General features: G+C 46.1%; 1 protein-coding gene and 1 pseudogene across 1 annotated transcript in view; one reads left to right on the top strand and one right to left on the bottom strand.

The window, feature by feature from the left end:
* The window catches only part of KAZN (kazrin, periplakin interacting protein), a 1,331,681-nt gene that overhangs the window by 892,102 nt on the left and 415,335 nt on the right, over window positions 1-24,244 (top strand). The window lies entirely within an intron of this gene.
* LOC138416589 (barrier-to-autointegration factor pseudogene) lies at window positions 17,187-17,560 on the bottom strand (annotated as a pseudogene).

The following is a 24,244-nucleotide window of genomic DNA, read 5'->3' as shown; positions in this document are numbered from 1 at the left end:
ACAGATCATGGTAAGTGCTGGGAAAAAGCAGCAGAGGGTTCAGTTACACAAAGACTCTACTTTTTGCAGGCCTGCCACATGCCAGGCACTCTTCTTATGCTTGCATTAAAGTGTAGAGACTTTGCTAGTGGTCCAGTGGCTAAGACTCCTGTGTTCCCAAGGCAGGGTGCCCGGGTTCGATTCCTGGTCAGGGAACTACAATAGATCCCACATACCACAACTAAGACCCAGCACAGCTAAATAAATAAATTAAAATTTTGTTAAAAAAAAATAAAATAAATAGACCCTAATGGTGGGAAAGATTGAAAGCAGGAGGAGAAGAGGGTGACAGAGGATGAGATGGTTGGATGGCATCATTGACTCAATGGACATGAGTTTGAACAAACTCCGGGAAATGATGAAGGACAGGGAAGTCTGGTGTGCTGCTATCCATGGGGTCGCAAAGAGTCAGACACGACTGAGTGACTGAGCAACGACTACCCAGAATATTGGCTTTATTCATGTATAGCAAAGCTATCAGATTGGGAGATGATTGCTGTTGAAAAGGTGATTTGTTAGTAATGGTTTCCAAGAGTAGGGCATCATGCCAAAACATGCAGGGCCACATGGGGAAGTACTAGGGTGGTTAAGAAGGAAGAAAGCATGGGCTACAGCCTTTATTAGGGTTTGCTCAGAAACAATGGATGAGGCAGGGTTAGTGAGCACAGGGTTGGAGTGTCTGAATAATTTCAGCGGGCTCTGGACTATACAGGTGGCCCCTAGCTGACCAGTACCTGGCCCAGGGTGACTCAGGACAAGGGAACATTAACTTGGTATGTAGGAGTTTGAGAAAGGAACTGGTTGGGGTATGGGCTCTGGATTGGTGTGTATGCATATCAAAGTCATGGTCAATTGATAGATGAATGGATAAAGACGTTGTCGTACATATATACAATGGAGTATTACTCAACCATAAAAAAAGAACAAATTTGAGTTAGCTGTAGCGAGGTGGATGAACCTAGAGCCTATTATACAGAGTGAAGTAAGTCAGAAAGAGAAAAACAAATATCATATATTCACACATATGTTTTATTGGGACTGCAAGGAGATCAAATTTGGACTGCAAGGAGATCAAACCGATCAATCCTACAGGAAATAAGTCCTGAATATTCGTTGGAAGGACTGATGCTGAGGCTGAAACTACAATACTTTGGCCACCTAACGTGAAGTACTGACTCATTAGAAAAGATCCTGATGCTGGGAAAGATTGAAGGCAGGAGGAGAAGGGGACGACAGAGGATGAGATGGTTGGGTGGCATCACTGATTCAATGGACATGAGTTTGAGCACGCTCCAGGAGACTGTGATGGACAGGGAAGCCTGGTGTGCTGCAGTCCATGGGGTAGCAAAGAGTCAGACACGACTGAGCAACTGAACTGAACTGAATGCATATGTATGGAATCTAGAAAAATGATACTGATGAACCTATTTGCAAAGCAGGAACAGAGACACAGCAAGGAAAGGAGAGGATGAGATAAATTGAGAGAATAGCATTGAAACATATATATTACCATATATAAAATAGATAGCTAGTGGGAAGCTGCTGTATAACACAGGAAGCTCGACCTGGTGCTCTGTGACAACCTAGATGGGTGGGATGGGGTGGCAGGTGGGAGGGAGGTTCAAGAGGGAGGGGACATATGTATGTGCCGTACTGTACTCAGTTGCTTCAGTCGTGTCCGACTCTTTGTGATCCCATCGACTGTAGCCCACCAGGCCCCGCCATCCGTGGGATTTTCCAGGCAAGAATACTGGAATGGACTGCCATTTCCTCCTCCAGGGGACCTTCCTGATCCAGGGATCGAACCCACGGCTCCCGCGTCTCCTGCACTGCAGGCAGATTCTTTACTGCGGAGCCACCAGGGAAGCCCAGACACACGTAAACTTATGGCTGATTCATGTGGTTGTACAACCGAAAGCAACGCAATATGGCAAAGCAATTATCCTCCAATTTCAAAAAAGTCATGGTCAGAGGCAAGTTGTTTGTTATCTCAAGGAATTAGCCAACCCTGGTAGCAGCAGTCCCTCCCCAGGTCCAAAGACCCCCAAGATGTCAAAGCATTATAAATTGTAGAAAATAAAAAGCATGGTTACATTTTTGTATTGACTTCTTAAATCCTCACAGCTGCCCTCCAAGGTTGCTGATGCCCTAATAGCATCAACCTCCTCATTTTACAGGGAAAGAAACTGAGGCATATGAACTTGCCCAGGGGACCTCAGCTGGTCAGAGATGAGGTGGGATTGGAACCCAGGCATTCAGACCCCGCAGTCTGCACTCCCAAGGACCTTGTCCCTGGCCTCTGCATGAGAAAGGACATGGTTTCCAGCCTTGTTGAGCACATCTAAGAAGTCACTTGTGGGACTTCCTGGTGGTTCAGTGGTTAGGACACTCTGCTGCCACTGCAGGGGCATGGGTTCCATCCCTGGTCAGAGAACTAAGATCCTCTATGCTGCGTGGCATGGCCAAAAGATAGGGGAAAAGGGAAGAAATGACTTGTGACTTGTGAGCCAAGGTTCAAGGAGGCACCACCTGCCTCCTTCAAGGGTGAAGGATGCAGGGAGAAGTGGGTTTGGGAAGGCATTTCCCACCTTAGGCCAATGTGGTGAGATGGAGTGGGCTGGCTGGAACCCCGCTGACTGTGGATATTCTAAACCTGCAGATGCCTGGCTTTCACTCCAGACCTATTGAACCAGAAACTCTGGGAAGTGATATTTTTTTTTATAATTATATATTTTTAAAATTGAGTCACCATTCAATGGACATGAACTTGGGCAAACTCTGGGAGATGGTGAGGGACAGGAAAGTCTGGCATGCTGCAGTCCATGGAGTTGCAAGGAGTTGGACACGACTTGGTGACTGAACAAAACAAACATTTTTTAATTGTGATGTAACTCACAGCAAAATGCATAGATCTTAGGTATGCCGTTTGAGGAGTTTTGACAAATGCTCAAATGAATTACGTTCATGCCACTCACACCCCTATTGAGAAACCAAATATTTCCATCATCCTAGAAAATTTCTTTGGGCCCTTACCCCAGACTGCCCTCCCTCCAGGCAACACCTGTTCTCAGTTCTATCCATATAAATGAGTTTTGCCTAATCTAGAATTTCATATAAATGGATCCTACAGTATGTATGATTTCACTTAGCAAAATATTTTGAGATTCATCCAAGTTGTGTGTTTCAACAGTTCATTCATTTTAGAACTGGAGAAGAGTAAATTGTACAGATACACTGCAGTTGGTTTATCCATTCTGCTACTGATGGACATTTGGATGGGCTCCAGTTTGGGGCTATTTTGAATAAAGCTGCTGTGGATATTTGTATACAAGTAGTCTTTTGTGAAATTATGCTTTCATTTCTCCTGGGTGCATATCTAGGACTGGAATGACTGGGTTAGCCCTGGCTGATTCATTGCAGCCACCTCACACGGACATCTGGAAACTCCAAACTGATCAACTCATGACTACAGTCCCCTTCAGATCAAATCCTACTGATTCTATTTCAGCTCAAAAGTGGCATTTGCAGTTGTTACATTTTTATTTATAGTGGTAAAATAGCTGTAAAATAACATTTACCATTTTAACCATTCTTACGTGTACAGTTCAGTGGCATTAAGTACATACCTTCACATTGCTGTGCAACCATCAACCACTGCCCATCTCCAGAACATTTTCTTCTCAAACCTAAATTCTGTCCCCGTTAAATACTATCTTCACTCCTCTCTTCCCTCAGCTCCCCATAATCACTATTCTGCTTTCTGTCAGTGTGAATACTAACCACTATAAGTACTTCATATAAGTGGATCCGGACAATATTTGTCCTTTTGTGACTGACTTCAACCAGCATAATGTCTTTACGATTCATTCATGATGTCACATTTGTCAGATTCCCTTCCTTTTTAAGGCTGAATGATATTTCTTTGTGTGTATATACCACATTTTGTTGTTATATATATTTTTTCATTGCTTTTAAGATTTGTTTTTATGCGGACCATTTTTAAAGTGTTTTGACTTTGTCACAATACAGTTTCTGTTTTATGTTTGGATTTTTTTGGCCTCGAGGCATGTGAGATTTTAGCTCCCTGACCAGGGATTGAACCCATACCCCCTGCATTGGAAAGCAAAGTCTTAACACCCCCTGCGTTGAAAGACAAAGTCTTAACACCCCCTGCACTGGAAGGCAAAGTCTTAACCCCTGGACCACCATGGAAGTCCTTATATACATTTAGTGAAAAAAAAAATTCATTTTTTAAAAGGTTTTTTTAAAGGAATGCACAATTCCCTAACCCTGAAACTGTAAATTCCTCACTCCCCCCGGATGTGTTTGGCTATGTTAATGCTTATGATATTCGAGACCCAGGAGATCTCAAAATGCAGACAACTCAACACAGGGTGTATGTCACACTTGTTTTTATCATAAAAGATAAGATACATACAGAGTATCAGTAGCTCCACCAACAGCACCTGGTCTGTCTCATTTGAACTGGTTTCTTTAAGTCCATTAAAATCCTTTCCCCATTTCTTTTTCCAGAACTGTTCATACCAGAATCTGAAAAGCAGATCTCTTTGTTTATATTTCCCTTGGCTGTTTTAAAAGCCTGTTTGTCACATCTGACATCCTGCAAGTTTCCTATCAGATATGAGAGCAAGAGCCTGCTGAATGCATGATGGGAGGGAAAATGTGAGCTGAAAGCCGTATAGGCTCTGACCCCTAGCACCTTCCTGGGAACTGGAAATGGACAGTGTCTCAGTGGCGGGAATGAACCTGAGAAAAACAGGCTGAGTTCAATTGCCTGGGCATTGAGTCACTCCACATGTGCAGAGATACAGTAATGACCACAATTAAAACCCTGTCACCACTATTGGACAGTTGTGGCCTCCCCCAGAGAAGATGCATAGGTCAAACGCACCAATTAGGTTACTGTAAAGGGATATTAAAGCAGAGATGTGAAGCTAAGATTTCTCACCCATGCTGCATCCAGGGGATACTTCTCAGCTGTTGGACTGCAACTCATGTTACCATTGGGCTCCCTTCGACCCTCCAAGGAGCACCGACCATCCTCTCTTTTCAGCCTCCACTGTTTCCAGTACATTTCCATCACTCTAGCATCCATGGCACAGTGTTGACATATAGGAAGCACTCAGTAATCATTTGTCAAATAAATGTGTGAAGAATGAGTAATATGTGTTCATCACCTCTTTGTTAACCTCACCAAGCCTGTTAGCTACTTCATAGCAGGGATGGTCTTATCTTCTCCCAGCTCCAACTCATTGTCTTGCACACAGTAGGTCCTCAGGAATGGTTCCCCAGGCTGCCTTAGAAATACAGGGCCTGTCCTGTTGTATGCTAGTTATCTGTGTGTGTGTCTGTGTGCTGCCTCCTGCCCTGCATCTTCTACTCCACTAAGGCAGTACTTTATAATTCTTTGGATTTCCCCAGCATCTAGCACATACCTGGCACATAGCAGGAGCTCAATAAAATGCATACTATCATTGAGTAATATTTGAGCAGCAATTCCATTTTTCTTACCCATTGGAGTATTTGTTTATTGGCTGTGCTGGGTCTTCATTGCTGTGCGCAGGCTTTCTCTAGTTGCCGCAGTCAGGGGCTTCTCTTGTTACAGAGCATGGGCTCAGTAGTTGTGACGTATGGGCTTAGTTGCCTTGTAGCATGTGGGATCTTCCCAGACCGGGGATCGAACTTGTGTCCCCTGCATTGGCAGACAGATTCTCAACCATTGGACCACCAGGGAAGTCCCCATTGGAGTATTTATATTTCTTACGAAATATGATTAGAATTGTATTCTGTTTAGCACCTGACTATCCTATTTCAGTCCAGAATAGAATGAGTGAACCTGACCTGAGCCTCATCTAAGCAGGTTATAACTTGAGTATCGAGGTAGGGTTTGGCCTCATATAAGCTCCTGGGAGCTTTTCCTATCATCTTTGTAAGCCTTGGCATGTTTCTTTGTTGTTGAGCCTTTTAGTGGACACAGTAGAACCAGGAAGCCCAACCTTAAGAGGCTGGCTTTGCAAGTGGGTCTCTTGGAATCAGTGTTGGAATCATGGGTGGAGGGAACTTGATGGTCCAGGTTGGACAGACTAGCTTGATCCCAGCTCTGCCACTTACCAGCTTTTCTGCCTTGAGGCCAAGCTGTTCCACAGGTGAGCAAGCTCCAGTTTTCCCATCTGTAAAATGGGGATACAGTATCCACTGTAAGGTAATGCAAGGACTGGATGGTAAGCTTTAGTTTCTTTTTGCTACTGTATCAAATTACCATCAACTCAGCAGCTTAAAAAAAACAACACATATTTATTCTGTTATAGTTCTGGAGGTTGGAAGCCTGGAATAAGTCTGAGGGGGCTAAACTCATGGTGTCAACAGCTGATTCCTTCTAGAGGCTCCAGGAGAGAACCCATTTCCTTACCTTTTCTAGCTCCTAGAGGTTGCCTACATTCCCTGGCTCGTGGTGCCTCCCTCCATCCTCAAAGCCAGCATCTTCTTTTTCTGATTGTGCTTCCCATAGCTTCTGTTGTCACATGGCCTGCTTTCCACTTCACTCCCTGCTGCCTGACTCTTAAAAAGACTCATTACTGGATCAGGCCCAGCTAGATCAGCCAGAATCATCTCTCCATCTCCAGATCCTTAACTGAGTCACATCTGCAGTGTCTCTTTTACCATGCAGAGTGACATATACACAGGTTCTTGGGATTAGCATCAGGACATCACTGGGGGCCATTATTCAGCCCCCCACAGACAGGATTGTGTATATGGCGACCTTCATATAACTACAGCACCACACTGCCCTGTTTGCTCCATTCCCAGAGCAAGGCTTACATCTGAGACTGTTATAGTTTGGGTTTTTGCAAAAGCAAACTGAGCCTAGGATTCAGGAAAAAATAGTTTATCTGAGAGGTGGGAGGACACCAGAAGGGCTTCAGGAAAATGAGACATGAAAGGGGAGGCAGCCATGCAAGCAAGGGTGCGCTTCTAAGCCAGGTACTACTGTGGGAGACAGGAATTTGGACCTGCTGGAGAAACAGGGGGAGCCCATGCAGAACCTGCCTCGGGGTTATCCAGCGCTATAGGTGCGGGGCCTGGGGTCTTTACACACCAGCTCCTGTCTGTCCTTGCTGTCAGAATGTCCACTGTTCTATGGCAGCTGCTGTGCAAGTGGCAACGTGAGCTCCAGCAGGGAGAGGAGGTCCTCAGGCAGAGAACTGAGGACAAGGGCAGCTGGAAGTAGGGCCAGGGCACACCCATGTGCTCAGGGCAAGGGCGCGTGGGCAGAGCAACTGACTGCTTTCCACCGAGATACGGAGCCTCTGCGTGGCTGGCAGTTCCTTGACCACCCTGCCGGGGCCCCTTGTCTCCCAGCAGCCAAGTCCTTTGCTTCCTAAGAGCCACTTGTGGTTATTGCAAAACCTGTTTATGCCTGTCGTACACATATTCAATGAAACTAAGGTAAAGACTTGTTGGGAGTAAATTGCTTTTCAAAAATGCTGTTCAGGGGCTTCCCTGGCAGTCCAGTGGTTAAGACACTGCTCTTCCACTGCAGAGGCACAGATTCAGCCCTTGGTCGGGGAACTGAGATCCCACATGTTGCACAGCCGAATAAATAAATAATTGCAGTTCAATTAGAGGTGGTCAAGAAAGCTATAAATGGTGGTAGAGAGAAAGAACCACAGAATTCCAGAAGAGGTCGTTGTTTCTCCCTTCAAAGGAGCTGCAGTTGGAAATCGTCGCTGATGAGTTATAGGTATGCTCTGTGTGTGCGCACCTGTGTGTATTCTATTCTCTTAAGTCCATGAGGTAGGTATGATTCCCATTTTATAGATTATGGGTGGAGAAACTAAGACCAAAATACCCCAAGGCCCGGATGTTAGTAAGTAACAGAACCGTACTCCTTGCCCCCCTTAGAGGCCTCATCAGAATTTCCAGCATACCCACCTCAGTCTGACCACTTTCGTAGAACTGACACCATCCCACATCGCTAGGAAAGACTCTGCTGCTGCTGCTGCTGCTGCTGCTGCTAAGTCGCTTCAGTCGTGTCCGACTCTGTGCAGCCCCATAGACAGCTCACCAGGCTCCTCCGTCCATGGGATTTTCCAGGCAAGAGTACTGGAGTGGGGTGCCATTGCCTTCTCCACGGAAAGACTCTAGGCAACCCTTTCTCCACCCTCCCCCAATCTGGGAGCTTCCTTCATGGACAAAGAAGGATGATCTCTTTAATCCATCTTTTCATTTTGTTTTTAATCTTTTGGCTGTGCCCCATGGCATGTGGGATCTTAGTTCCTCGACCAGGGATCGAACCTGTGCTGCCTGTATTGGCAGTGTGGCCTCTTAACCACTGGACCACCAGGGATGTCCCCCACCTTTTCTTAAGTTCTTTTGATGTTAATGAACTTCTACTGCTTCTTAATAGACTATGGGAACCACCCCCTAGATTGTAAAAAAGTCAGCCTCACTGTCACCTTCTTCCCATCAAAGACGACCTAGCAGCAATTCTGGGTGGTCTGTCTCTGCTTTGCCTGATATCAGGGTGCAGCAGAAGGCTAGGAGAAAAAGCCTTGATACTGGCCTTGGCTTTCATGGAGACCTCTAGGTCTGGGACTGTGATAGCAACAGCAATGAACCTCAACAGACCCTCAGTCCTGCTGTCTGCAGGGCCCGGGACTGCTGTCTTACCTGTGAGTGCCTGAGCCTAGGCTCCATCTGGGATTCCGTTTGTGGGGAGGAGAAAAAGCCTTCGCCAAGGCAGAGCTTCTTAACCAGGCCACCAGCACCTTCAGCTGGCTGAGGTTCTTCTTCCATTTTATGTGGAATTCCTGGCAGACGTGACTCAGGAACAGAACCCCCACCAAGAGAACTAGTTTGATAAGAGGTACCCAGAGACCTATCAATAGATGAATCTGGGGTGCGTGTCATGCTGCTCTGATAAGGCAGTCCTTGCTCTCCTGCAAATGGAACACTGATCAACTCACACTGTGATTACCAGCATCCCAAGGAGCTTTGCTTACTTTCACTGAGGTTTGATTTGCTGGTTTTTAGGGGAAGTCTCATTTGGCTAGTTGATGGTTATGGTAACCCCTTCAGTATCAAAATGGGAGTCTTAAAATATTGAAAATAATCTAAATGTCCAACAACAGTGAAAGTGAAAGTCATTTAGTTGTGTGCGACTCTTTGCAACCTCATGGGCTATACAGTCCATGGAATTCTCCAGGCCACAATACTGGAGTGGGAAGCCTTTCCCTTCTCCAGGAAATCTTTTTTTTTTTTTTTTTAAATTTTAAAATCTTTAATTCTTACATGCGTTCCCAAACATGAACCCCCCTCCCACCACCCTCCCCACAACATCTCTCTGGATCATCCCCATGCACCAGCCCCAAACATGCTGCACCCTACATCAGACATGGACTGGCGATTCAATTCTTACATGATAGTATACATGTTAGAATTCCCATTCTCCCAAATCATCCCACCCTCTCCCTCTCCCTCTGAGTCCAAAAGTCCATTATACACATCTGTGTCTTTTTTCCTGTCTTGCATACAGGGTCGTCATTGCCATCTTCCTAAATTCCATATATATGTGTTAGTATACTGTATTGGTGTTTTTCTTTCTGGCTTACTTCACTCTGTATAATTGGCTCCAGTTTCATCCATCTCATCAGAACTGATTCAAATGAATTCTTTTTAACGGCTGAGTAATACTCCATTGTGTATATGTACCACAGCTTTCTTATCCATTCATCTGCTGATGGACATCTAGGTTGTTTCCATGTCCTGGCTATTATAAACAGTGCTGCGATGAACATTGGGGTACATGTGTCTCTTTCAATTCTGGTTTCCTCTGTGTGTATGCCCAGAAGTGGGATTGCTGGGTCATAAGGTAGGAAATCTTCCAGGAAATCTTCTGCTAAGTCACTTCAGTCGTGTCCGACTCTATGCGACCCCATAGATGGCAGCCCACCAGGCTCCCCCGTCCCTGGGATTCTCCAGGCAAGAACACTGGAATGGGTTGCCATTTCCTTCTCCAATGCATGAAAGTGAAAAGTGAAAGTGAAGTCGCTCAGTCGTGTCCGACCCTCAGTGACCCCATGGACTGCAGCCTTCCAGGCTCCTCCGTCCATGGTATTTTCCAGGCAAGAGTACTGGAGTGGGGTGCCACTCCCTTCTCCGGGAAATCTTCTAAGCCAGTTAAATAACTCATAAGGTATTTGCATGGTATGATACTACAAAGGTATTTGTGTGGTACAATACTTCAAAGCAACTACAAATTATGCTGTAAAAGAAAAAAAAATGGCAGCCTTTTATGAGGCTGGATTGGGGAAGGCATGGACCACGTTCAGGTAACCTTTATTGAGTGCCTGATATGGTGAGGCCTTGGGAGAGGCACCAGGGGCATAGAGCTAGGACATAATTGCTGGACAAGAGATGAGGCCACAGGCATGTGGTAAGTGCTACAAGGAAGGTCAGTATAGAGACCTGTAGGAGGGTGGATAGCTTCTCCAGCTCTGGGTGTGGGGTTAGGGCATAGTAATGATACCCATAAGACGTGACATGGGAGCTGAGTTGGGAGGGATGAGTCTAGATTAACCAAGTGGAGAAGATGAAAAGGGTGCTCTGGGCTGTCTGGGCAAAAGTGGTTGTTGTTTGGTCTCTCAGTCCTGTCTGACTCTTTGCACCCCATGGACTGTAGCCCTCCAGGCTCCTCTGTCCATGGGATTTCCCAGGCAAGAACACTGGAGTGGGTTGCCATTTCCTTCTCCAGGGGATCTTCCCGACCCAGGGATCAAACCCATGTCTCTTGCATTGGCAGGCAGATTCTTTACCACTGAGTCACCTGGGAAGCGCCCAAAAGAGAGAGGCCAGAACAAAATGGCGTATAAGAACTTTGGGGAGTTTGCTGTGGCCAGGATGTAGGCTTGAAGTGGGAGAAGAGCAGTCTGGAGATGCAGACAAATTCCAGCCAGTGAGGCCTTTGGATCTTGCCAAGAAGCTGAGTTTCGACCGTGGAAGTAGTCAATAGCTGTATCTGCTCTTTTTACAGCATAAAACTCAGCTGCAAGTAGGAGTCAAGGGACCTGCATGATTTATCTGTGTAATAATGAGTCATATTTTAGGATTTGTCTATGCATTTTCATGGGGCTTAAGTTGATAGGCAATTTCAGCTCTTCAGTTTTAATTATGCAAACTCAAGAGGCAAGAGTTTTTCTCTTCATTTTCAACAAGGAGACCGGAGTCTGGGCACTGGCCCCCTACCAGTGACTAGTGCTAGAGTTCTTCAGCTCCCCTGCTTCCTGGGGGGCAGGGACTTGACGTCCTGCCGCTCATATTAGCATGCACTGACCTGGCCCGGATCTTCCCCCATTCTTATCTCTTCTCTCCAGATCCTTTGTTGTTACTATGTCCCCCTTCCTTCTGCTTTTGCTGGTCTTCATAGCCAGCTTCTGGCCCCAAATTTGTGCATGCGTGTGTGTGTGCTCAGTTTTGTCCAATTCTTTGGGACCTTATGCACTGTACCCTCCAGACGCTTCTGTCCATGGGGTTCTCTAGGAAAGAATAACTGGAGTGGTTTACCATTTCCTCCTCCAGCGGATTTTCCCGACCCGGGGATCAAACCTGTGTCTCCTTGCGTTGGCGGACAGATTATTTAACACTGGACCACCTGAGAAGCCCTCTAGCACTGAATGGACTGACTCGTAGAGACACTGCTCACTCATCAAGCAGCCGTCTAGCTGGTCGGTCCAGGAGAGGGCACTGGACTGTGTCTGGTTCTGGCTGTGGTACCTGGGGCACTTTCCCTCCCTGGGCCTTTGTCATCATTTATTAAAAGAAAGTGTTGAACTAGACAGACTCTCAAGTTCTTTTAGAGGCCATGTGTCCTGTTCACCACTGTGCCCCTCAGTGCCAGACACAGAGCAGGCACTTGGTATGAACTATAGAATGAATGCCCAAAGAACCCACCACGTGCCAGGCAGCATCTGCCCCTGGGCAAACATCAAGGAGAGAAACCAAGTGAGACACTTGTCGTCCAGCCTTTCTACCTCTAGCGTTAGAAATCAATGTGGAAGTGAATAATTAGAATATGACCCAAGACGGTATAAAACATAAGGAGAAAATCACGTGGCAGCGGGAGAGGGCTGCTCTGTGGCATTCTTTTATTCCATTTCATCTCGGTAGAGGACTCTCAGCAAATGCAGGAAACCCAGCAGGATTGCCTCCAGTGGGGCATCGCCAAGAGCACCAGACATTCACGTGTCCGTCGTCACCCCATCCGTGGATATGGTTACTTGTTATTCCAGTTGCACAGAGTAGCACGTATCAAGCACATATTCCCTTTTGCAACTGAGATGACAAATTTGGAGAAGAAAATACTTTGTTTAAAAAAAAAAGCCACGTCTGTATCAGTTATACCTCATTTTTTTCAAGTGCCAATAAGCATTTATAGGTAAAACTGTCCTCAGTCATGTGTATGAGATTTTGTGAGACTTACCACTGGAGGGCTGCTTAGGACCTGGCCTGTGATATGATTCCCATCCTAGAGGAGTGGAAGCCCCTCCCCTCTTTTCTCTTTTATCAATTTTTATTGGAGTATAGGTGCTTCACAATGCTATGTTAGCTCTGCTGCTCAGCAAAGTAAGTCAGATACACATATACATATGCTGTTATTGTTCAGTTGCTCAGTCATGTCTGACTCTTTGTGACGCTATGGACTGCAGCGCACCAGTCTGCGGGCTTCCCTGTTCTTCTCTATCTCCCAGAGTTGGTTCAGACTCATGCTCATTGAATTGATGATGCCATCCAACCATCTCATCCTTTGTTGTCCCCTTCTCTTTTTGCCCTTAGTCTTTCCCAGCATCAGGGTCTTTTCCAGTGAGTTAGCTCTTTGCATCAGATGGCCGAAGTATTGGAGTTTCAGCTTCAGCGTTAGTCCTTCCAATGAATATTCAGAGTTGATTTCCTTTCGGATTGATTGGTTTGATCATCTTGCAGTCCAAGGGACTCTCAAGAGTCTTTGCCAGCACCACAGTTAGAAAGCATCAATTCTTCTTTATAGTCCAACTCTCACATCCGTACATGACCACTGGAAAAACCACAGCTTTGTACGGACTTTTGTTGGCAAAGTGTTATCTTTGCTTTTTAATATGCTGTCTTTGCTTGTCATAGCTTTTCTTCGATATACATATATCCCCTCTTTTAGATTTCCTTTCCATGTAGATCACCACAAAGCACCAAGTAGAGTTCCCTGTACTGTACAGTAGGTTCTCCTTAATTGTCTGTTTTACACATAGTAGTGTGTGTGCCAACCCCAGTCTCCCAATCCATCCCCCACTCCTCTTCCCCACTTTGATGTCTGCACTGTTCTCTACATAGGTGTCTGTTTCTGCTTTGCAGATAAGTTTCCTCATCCCCTCCACTGTAAAGGCTCTTCCATGAGCTCACCTCATGGGCGAGGTTTGGGCAAAGCTCCTGGAAGATGTTAAGAGCATGGGAACACTTTCTGGCCCAGCAAATACTAGCCCTCAGAGTGCCTGTGTTTCAAGGGGTGGGATTGTAGGTAGTAGATGGATAAAACGGGAGAGGAAGCTCTGCCTGGAATACTGCTCCATAGGACTCTGTCAATCCTACTGGAAGAACCAGGAGTTAATTTCCCAGTGAAAACCTAAAATGGCCAAGAGGAGAAAGAAACCGGTGCAGGGCCCTCGCAGCAGCCAGAGCCCAGAGGATCATCCAAGTCCACCTCACCAGATGGCAAGGAGCAGGTAATCCAGAAGAGCCCACTTCTTCAGAGCTGGTTAGACCTCAGCAGGGATGTGCTGGAGCTTCAGTTCACGACGTTCAGCCTGTCCTGGGGCAGAGGCCATGGAGAGACTCTTAGATGTCAGGAGCCCCTCCCAGAGCAGCTAGTGCAAAACAAATGCTCCATGTGGAGACAGGCGCATGTGTCACTGAGCGAAAGAACACTGTTTCACGGGGTTATTCTCATTAAACTGAGTGAACCAACGTCACAGTGCCTACAGGGCTTCTCTCTGGGAAACAGACTAGCAGGGTTGCAGAGGCTTCCCCTTCAGTGAAAGAAAGTGAAAGTGTTAGTCGCTTAGTCATGTCCAACTGTTTGCAACCCCATGGACTGTAGCCTGCCAGGCTCCTCTGTCCATGGGATTTACCAGGCAAGAATATGGGAGTGGGTTGCCATGCCCTTCTTCAGGGAATCTTCCTGACCCAGGGATCAAACCCATGTCTCCTACATCACAGGGGGATTCTTTACCGTCTGAACCACCAGGGAAGAACTGTTGACAAAGTCCGTTTTCAAAGCCGGACAGGATTGCAGGATGCTGGAGACCCTGCTCAGTGGTGGCAGGAAGCTCCCTTTCTGGCCAAAGCAACCTGCTGCGTGCACACCGTCACTTCCTACTGCGGGTAGCTGGCTGCCCTCTGTGAGTGAACGAGGACGGCTACACGGTTCAACCCGAGGCTGTAGTGCTCGGCACTTTCAGCCTCCATCATGAATTATGCATCTCTTAGGTCTGCTGGGTTTTTTCCTTGTCTTCCCTTGTGCAGTGCTTGTCGCAGAAAAACATATACTTGTTAGAGAGCCCCTGGGTTGAGTTCCCTGAGTCATACAGCAAATTCCCATTGGTTATCTCTTTTACATATGGCGACGTATGTTTCCATGTTAGTCTCTCTGTACATCCCACCCTCTCCCTCCCCGCCAACCATGTCCATAAGTCTGTTTTCTATGTATCTCCAGTGTTGCCCTGCAAATAATTTCATCAGTACCATCTTTCTAGATGCTATATATGTGCATTGGTATATATTTGTTTTTTTCTTTCTGATTTACTTCACTCTGTTATAGGCTCTAGGTTCAAGAGGGAGGGGACACAGGTATGGCTGGTTGATGTTGATGTTTGGTAGAAACCAACCCGACACTGTAAAGCAGTTATTCTTTGATTAAAAATAAATAAATTAAAGAGGAAAAAAAAATATACTTGGTGCAATCCCACATGGCAGTGAACCTGAGACACCTGGCCGGCTGATGTTTTTCCTTGGGAACCCAGGGCTGAAAGAGTCCATGAAGCAGAAGTAGACATCAGGGAAAGAGGGGGTACCCCCCCCATATATGAATTTGTGTTGAAGACTGATGGGAAATTCTCCCGAGAGACTCCTCATTGTCACCAAAGCCAGTCATGGCTCCAGTGACTGACTTGGGGTGGCAGCAACTCCTGCAGATGTTAGAGTTTCCCTTCATGCTCTTTCTCCTTTGCTGGTTCTTTTGCTTCAAAGAAAGGAAAGTCACACTCTGGGTTAGGGCACAGCCTAACCATGAGAAAGGAATGCTGCTTCCCAAGCAAACCCAAAGCCCTTTCTTACCAAGACAGTTCACTTTTATTTAGACTCCTGACACACGCCAGCATGTGCGCATGCGTAGTCAGTCATATTGTACTCTTTGCAACCCCAAGGACCGTAACCCGCCAGACTCTTCTGTCCATGGGATTGTCCAGGCAAGAATACTGGAATGAGTTGCCATTTTCTCCTCCAGGGGATCTTCCCAACCCAGGGATTGAATGTCTCCTGTATTGCAGGCAGGTTCTTTACCACTGAGCTACCTGGGAAGCCCATGCCAGCCATAAAACCTCCTTAATAACTTCTCTTAGATAGGACTCCAATATCTGAAATTCATTCAAGACGGCACACTCTGGAGGCCGCGCTGTGCTTCATCTTATTTTTATATAATTACTTTCCCCCCACCCAGGGTGTGCACGGTGATTTACAGGGATGTTGGGATATGTGATTATTATTCCTCATTCCTGATCCATTATTATTCTTCCTAATTTTGCAAAGTCATTTTCTGGATAAGGCCATTTTGAAAACAAATGCACATTTTAATAGCTAATATTGAATTTACATATATATCTCAGGTGTCCAGGGATAATGATGTAGCAATTAAAGGCAGAGATTTAATTTTTATTCGTGACTAGGGATTACTCTGCTGACAGAACAAGCACTGGCTCTGATATTTAACTGAATTTTAACTTTTTTAGAGCTTTGGAGATTTTTGGCTGTTGATGACATTGATGAATGATTTGGCCCTTCCAAAATTTCAGGAAAAGAAACTCTCCTGATTTTGCACTTTACACTAGGTGTCTCAGAAATGTGGCTATTTTGTTAAATACACTCACGATTTATTGCTGAGTGCACCAAGCAAGATGTAAGTTTATAAGATATATATTATACTATGTAAGCATATAAGATATACTATGAATTATGTTGCGCTTCCCGGGTACCACTCATGGTAAAGAACCCACCTGCCAATACAGGAAACATAAGAGATGTGGGTTCAATCCCTGGGTCAGGAAGATCCCCTAGAGGAGGGCATGGCAACCCACTCCAGTATTCTTGCCTGGAAAATCCTATAGACAGAGGAGCCTGGTGGGCTACAGACCATAGGGTCACAGAGTTGGACATGACTGAGGTGACTTAGCATATACACATGTATGTATTAAGTATACACATGTATATAAGTTCATGTATATACTTACGTATATACATATATAAGTGTATACTATGATCCTATATATATGTGAGTGTACACAAGCATATAAACTATACAAATATATGTAGGTATACACATATATATATAGTATATATCTATAGTTTATGAGTACTGTATTGTATACCTATATACATAGTATATTTATGCACGTAGTATGTGTGTGTATTCTTTCTCCCAGACATCCATCAATGCGTATGTAGAGGAGTAAGTACAAGTATTAGCAGAGGTTAACGCTGGGTTTATGCGGTTTTGGTGTCTCCCACCCAATTGTTTATTTATTTATTTTTTTGAAGGCCACTGGCTTTATTGATTTAAGAAACTTTACAAGGACAGTGACTGTTCTGCCAAAAAGACTGCCGAATGGCATAAAAGAGACCACAGGTGGGGGTGGGGGTGAGGGCCAGGGCCAGGAATCCACTCAGAAAAGCTGGTAATTATTGTCATGAAACTGGCAGGGAAAGGCGAAGGAAAATGCATGCAAGGGAGAGAATTCCAAAAAAGGTGAAACGGTGAGGGGGGAGAACTCCCCAAAGGCCCTGGAGTACAGGGAGGTGTGCACAACAGCAATCTCTTCTTTTGCAGAGGACGGAGGAGGAGTCCTCACTAGGCTGCAAACTCTGGAGACTCAATGCTGGGGCTTGGGATCGGGGGCTCCCCAGAGAGCATCACAAGAAGGCATCACACCACTCTCGCAGACACTCTCCCAGGACTGCTTGGTGTTGGCGCCACACGTGTCCTTCAGCCATTCCCGGAAGAGGTCTTCATCTTTCTTTAGGACCAGAAACTGGCCGAGGACCACATAGGCCTTATCAAAGCCCCTTTCCTCCAGTTTCTTGCCCAGGACTTCGCCAATCCCGGCCAGGTTTCCCACTGGCTTCTCCCCCATGGGCTCTGCCACGAAGTCTCGGTGCTTTTGGGAGGTTGTCATCTCAATCAAGCTTAATCCGCAGCTCCAGTTCCTGTGACACCAAATTGTTGATTCTGTTTCTGGAGGGCCCACCGTGAGATGAGCCAGGTGGGAAGAAAGTGCTTATCCAGACCACCTGAGTAGGGAGTAGGGCCCATCACAGTTTGTCTGTCAGTTCCTTATTTACGTATGGATATCAATTTGACCAGTTTGGATCTTATCAAAGGTCTTAAAAGGGAATGGAGAGATATTATGTACTTAGATCACAAAATAACGACCCTTGACTTTGACTTTGGTGTCTGAAAGCTCTGTGTTGATTAAGGAGGTTAAGTGGGGATGATCTGTCTCCCCTCTCCAAAGGACAGTTTTCTTCAAGCTTTTTTGGCACTTGGATAGGACAGGAGAACTATCTACCTCCCTACCATCTCCTCCTGATAAAATAACTCCACAAGGAAATCATAGGATATAAGCTTGTTGTCAGTCTTGGCAGTGATTGTCTAGATTTGATGCCCAAAGCTCAGGAGACAAAAACTCAAACAAATAAGTGGGACTACATCAAACTAAAAGGTTCCTACACAGCAAAGGAAACAATCAGCAAAATGAAAAGGCAGCCTATTGAATGGGAGAAACTATTTGCAAACCATATATCTGATAAGGGGTTGATATTCAAAATATATAAAGAACTCGCAAGCTCAATAATAAAAAATCAAATAATCCTATTAAAAATTTGGCAAAGTACTTGAATAGACATTTTTCCAAAGAAGACAAATGGCCAACGGGAACATGAAAAGATGCTCAACACCACTAATTGGGGAAATGCAAATCAAAATCTCAGTGAGATATCGCCTCACACCTGTTAGGACGACTGTTATCAAAAAGTCAAAAGATAATTGTTGGCAAGGATGTGGAGAAAAGGGAACACTTGTACACTGCTGGTGGAAATGTAAATTGGTACAGCCACTTATGGAAGCCAGTATAGGGGTTCCTCAAAAAATTAAAAATTGATCCAGCAATCCCACTTCTGGGTATACATCCAAAGGAAATAAAATCACTATCTGGAGATGATATTTGCACCCTCAAGTTCATCCCAGCATTGTTCATAACAGCCAAGATATGGAAACAACCAAAATGTCTGTTGACAGATGGATAAAGAAAATATGATATACAGTGGAATATTGTTCAGCCTTGAAAAAGAAGGGAATCCTGCCATTGCTGACAACATGGATGAAACTGGAGGACATTACGCTAAAAGAAATAAGCCAGACAGAGGAAGACAGATACCGTATGGTATCGTTTATATTTACAGAGGGAGTGGGGTCTGCAGCGACAGAGAACAGGACGGCGGTGACCGGCGACGGGGCGGAAGGAAACGGAAAGATGCGGCTCAAAATGTACAGACTCAGGTATGAGACGAGAAAGTTCTGGAGGCCTAGTGCATAGCATGTGACTAGAGGTAATAATACTGTGCTGGATGCTCGGAAGTTGCGAGGACAGCTTATCTCAAATGTCTTCACCATAAAGACGTAACTATATGAGATGAAGGACATGTGAGTTAGCTCGACTGTGGTAATCACTTCAAACTGACGTATATCAAAACATCACCTTGTAAACCTTGAATACCTACAATTTTGTCACTCATACCTCAATAAAGTGGGGGGAAAGTCCACTGTTTTGTGAGGGAGGCAGTCGTTTTTCCTCACAAAGGGATACGAAGGGAAGGATAGAGTGAATCATTCCTTCCACCAGGAAGCAAGGAGGCCACACTGTCCTCAGCCTAAACATCAGGATTATAAACTGCTCTTCATTCAGCAGACCACATGGAGAACCATCATCTCTGGGTCCCGTCTGTGTGCTAAGAACCACCACTCGGCAAAGGAGTATCCTAGTTGGAGAATGAAGCTCTTAAATCTATAGGTGCTGAACTTATCATCTTGTGTTATTTTAACCTGAAGTGAAGTGTTAGTTGCTTAGTCCTGTCCATTTTAACCTGAACTTGGACACAGAGCACATTCATGGGGTGTGCCTGCCTGAACACAGGACCCAGCCACTGCTGGCATAGAAGCTTAGACTGTCTTTGTTTAAACAAGCTGCTCCATCACCCTTGCCTTGACTTACCCTCTTCCCCCATAAGTCTGTTTCTGTGCAGGATGTGTGACAAGCTTCAGTTCTTGTCACTTGGCATTCAGTGGACAATCCATCATTGTCCCTTTATTTTCTGAGACACTTTGTTTTTCTTGAGCGTTTCAACCCAAGTCCAGAAGTATGTCCCAAGAAAGGGGCCAGATATCTATTTGTAGACTCAATATGTTGAGCTGTGCTTGCTATCCAGGTGCTCAGCTTGGTCCCCATTAAAAAGACGCAACTGGAGCATTGTACTAGTGTGCAGAGGGTCCCGGAGAACCAGCCCCACGCTGCGATGCTAATGGTCTGCACTTAATGGAGAAGATTTAAAATGTAGCACACAGGCTAAGCGTGATTTAACTTGAGGCAGGAGCGTGGCTTTAGCACCAAGCTAGGAGGAGATGGGCTATTAATCCTTTTGACATCCCCTTTGAATAGCGTCATATTTCAATCCTGTTAAGCTGTGGGGCCATTGTTTATCGGTCTCCCTCCGAAAGCAGGACCTCTGTTGTGCTGAAGCTGCAAAACATTGCCCAGGTCTGTGCCTTTAAGATGCCGGTTGGGTTCAGCCTGCTAGCTGACCCCCTCCGCCAACCTCAACAGCTCTGAGATAAACTCCAGCAGCACCCAGCTGCCTCTGGCTCTCCCATCTGTCACTGACCAAGCAAGGGGTCAGTGGGCCTGGTACCCTTTACTTGGCATGTTGAGAAAAGAAAGAAGAAAAAGCACATCTGGAAAATAGGAAAAAAGGGGGAAAAAAGGAAAGGGGAGGTGGTCAGGCATGCTGAAGAACCCAGAATTCCAGTTATGATGGTCCCCTTGCCTTTGCCCTTCCTGTTCTAATCTCCCCAGCTGCAGTGTTCATTCATTTGTTTAGTCTTCATCAAACATCTATTGAGCACCTCTAAAGTGCACTGTGAGAGCTGGACTACAAAGAAAACTGAGCACTGAAGAATGGATGCTTTTGAACCATGGTGTTGGAGAAGACTCTTGAGAATCCCTTGGACTGCAAGGAGATCCAACCAGTCAGTCGTAAAGGAAGTGAGTCCTGAATATTCATTGAAAGGACTGATGCTGAAGCTGAAACTCCAGTACTTTGGCCACCTGATGCAAAGAACTGACTCTTTGGAAAAGACCTGATGCTGGGAAAGATTGAAGGCGGAGGAAAAGGGGATGACAGAGGATGAGATGGTTGGATGGCATCACCAACTCAATGGACATGAGTCTGAGTAAGCTCTGGGAGTTGGTGATAGACAGAGAAGCCTGGCGTGCTGCAGTCCATGGGACTGCAAAAAGTCGAACACGACTGAGCTACTGAACTGACACGGCTTGGGGACACTCCAGCAGATGTACCTAGTTCCCCATATGACATTGCTGCATCATTGCCCAGTGAAATACCAAGGCGCAGAACTCCCTTCTGTACTGTCAGGAGGATGGTCACTCCCCCACAGGCTGCCCATGTGGTTAAAGGATTATAGAAGAATGCAGGGAGCAAGGGGTCCAGACACCTATGGAATGACACCTCGTTCCCTGGCCTATGCCCACGTCTTGTGCACCACTCACTCCACAGGTTGGAATTGTTAAGGGGACTGTAACCCCCTAAATTAGCTAGCACGCATGTACTGATGCTGTTGTTGTTTGGCCAGTAAGTCGTGTCCAACCCTTTTGTAACCCCGTGGACTGTAGCCCGCCAGGCTACTCTGCCCATGGGATTCTCCAGGCAAGAATTTTGGAGCGGGTTGCTATTTCCTTCTCCAGGGGATCTTCCCAAGCCAGGAATGGAACCCATATCTCCTGCTTGGCAGGCAGGTTCTTTACCACTGAGTCACCTAGAAAGCCCATGCATGCATTGATAACTTATACAAGAGCTGTGAGCCTGAAATTTTGCTTAGGCATCTTGCTTGTTTTACTGAATACAGTTTAAAAGACCTTTCAAAAGACGTGTTAATACACAACATGTTATACATAATTCAGTTTTCCTTCAGCTATTAATTTTGCAGGCACAGTATTTTTAATTGCTACCATTGCCGGGCTAGCCCGCACCATGTGAACCTGAGACCTCAGAGGGTCTGAGGACCCTTCCCTCACCTCCTTCCTCCTCATACAGGTCTGATCCCTGTATTCAGAAGTATTGATGAGTGCTCCCCGTGTGCCAAACCCTGCACTCAGAAAAGCAGGAAGAACGTGAATACAGCAGCATTCATCTCCAGGGAGTTCACAGCCGTGAACAGGGAATTATTATACAGTGTGCTAAGAGGTTTGTATAGGGAATTAGTGGCATCAGCAGCCTGGGGGCACTGGGCAAATGATGCAGGCATTTTAGACAGAGGAGAAGCCAGAGCCTGGTGAGAAGGTAGGGAACTGTGTGATGTGAATTGGGTCGACGCTGCTGAGTTTAAAGGAATAAGCAGAAGTGGTGCGGACAAGCCAGGTCATGCAGGACCTTACATATCATACCAGAGAGATGGGTGGAAGATTCCATGAACAGGGACTTCTGTGACCAGGTGGTCCAGTGGCCAAGACTCCGTGTTCCCAATGCAGGGGGCCTGGGTTCAATCCCTGGTCAGGCAACTAGGTCCCACATGCCACAACTAAAAGTCCATATGCCACGACTACAACATCTCGTATGCTGCAGCTAAGACCTGGTGCGGTCAAATAAGTACTTATATAAATACTGTATTAAAAAGGGGGCCTCCCAGGTGGCTCAGTGGTTAAGAATCTGCCTGCAATGCAGGAGACTTGGGAGAAGTGGGTTGGATCCCTGAGTCAGGAAGACCCCCTGGAGAAGGGAATGGCAACCCACTCCAGTATTGTTGCCCAGAGAGTCCCATGGACAGAAGGAACCCGGCAGGCTACAGTCCGTGGGGGTAGCAAAGAGTCAGACATGAATGAACTTGCATGTACGTGCATATGTATTTTTTTTTTAATACCATGAGCGAAGGTGGGCAAGTGAGGACTTTGGGCAACAAAGTAGTGCTTCCTGCCCATGGCATCCTCTTGGGGTTGATTTTGCCAATTATTTTGCCGGTGGTTCTCAAATTTGAACATGCTTCAGAATCATCTAGAGGGTTTGATAAACCCAGATGGCTAGGTCCCACCTCCAGAGTTTCTGATTCCGCAGGTCTGGGGCAGGACTAAGAATCAGCTTCTCTAACAAGCTCCCAGGCAAGGTCAATCCTGCTGGCCAAGGGTCCATACTCTGAGAAGCACGGCTCCATGAGGTCAACCAGGGGAAGTGGTGGGCCCTGAAACCAGCAAGGAAGAGGGAAGAGGCCAGGAGCCACGTCAGAGCGGCTGCCCACAGACGGGGTGTCTGTCCTCGGGTTCACACTCTTGGTCCCAAGTGATAATTCCCCAGATTCATCTAGCTCGTCTTGGCAACAGCTATGTTAAGGAGACAGTGACCTCCTTTTCGTAACTGTATATAACTTGAGTGCCTCTGGAAACACTTCCCTTTGTGTTTCTAATCTTCTCTGTCCTCTTGGAGAGTAAACATTGCATCTTGAAGCCCGCTTCCTCACTGGTTTACAGCCTCTCGCGGCTTTCTGGTCACCTTAGGTCACATCATCCAAACGTAGCAGTTTCACAGCCTAAATGCCTCTCCTTAGTCTTCCTCCCACCCTCAAAGTTCATGATCCATCAAACACTTCTGCTCATTGAAAGTGTTGGTATAAAGGAGCCTGGAGACAAAGCTCTTATTTGATAAAAGGAAGCCATGCTCCATACTCTGAAATGTTCATTTTTTTTCTTTCTAGTTATTTATTTTTAGAAGCAGCAATTATTTTTTTTTAACACCAAAAACATTTTTGTACTGGGATATAGCTGATTAACAATGCTGTGGTAGTTTCAGGTGAACAACAAAGGGACTCAGCTATACATATACATGTAGTTTTGTTATGTTGAGACCACGGTCTTAGAGACTCAGCCACGCTGCCCCAGGATGATGCCTTCTGGGCTAGGCCACTGCCTGCCACCTGCCTTTCCTTCCATTCTGTCTCCTGTCATACCCCATTCTACTATGTTTCTCACCAAAGGACCCAGCAAGGAGACAGGCTGCTTCCCGGAGCCCAGAGCCATCAGAAAAAATGGAAAAATGGGGGTCAATAAACCAGAGTTGCTAAAGAACCCAGCCCCCCTTCTCTGGAGTAGGAGGAGAGGCTTCTCCAAGATCCTCCCCAAGGACAGTTGTGAGTCTCCCGTTCATAATACCTGCGGAACAGCTGGGAATCTCAGTCAGCTAAATCAGGCCCACTTCTTGGACACATTTGGAAGATTCTCCAGTAGCACAGGTGTGCGTGCATGCTAAGTCACTTCAGTTGTGTCTGACTCTTTGTGACCCTATTGACTGTAGCCCGTCAGGCTCCTCTGTCCATGGGATTCTCCAGGCAAAAATGCTGCAGTGGGTTGCCATACCCTCCTCCAGGGGATCTTCTCAACCCAGGGATCAAACCTGCGTCTCCTGTCTCCTGCCGTGGCAGACAGGTTCTTTACCACTAGCACCACCTGGGAAGCCCCTCCTATAGCACATCCGTCTCCAATTTCAGCTTCCAGCCCCATTTAGCCAGAGTGGTGGAAATGTGCCATCAGTCCATTCAGGTGGCGGTGGGAGACACTTG

The sequence above is a fragment of the Ovis canadensis genome, chromosome 12 (genome assembly GCF_042477335.2).
Source record: "Ovis canadensis isolate MfBH-ARS-UI-01 breed Bighorn chromosome 12, ARS-UI_OviCan_v2, whole genome shotgun sequence".
Lineage (NCBI taxonomy): Eukaryota > Metazoa > Chordata > Mammalia > Artiodactyla > Bovidae > Ovis > Ovis canadensis.
The sequence above is the reverse complement of the archived record's forward strand: the minus strand, read 5'-3'. Positions and strand labels throughout refer to the sequence as shown.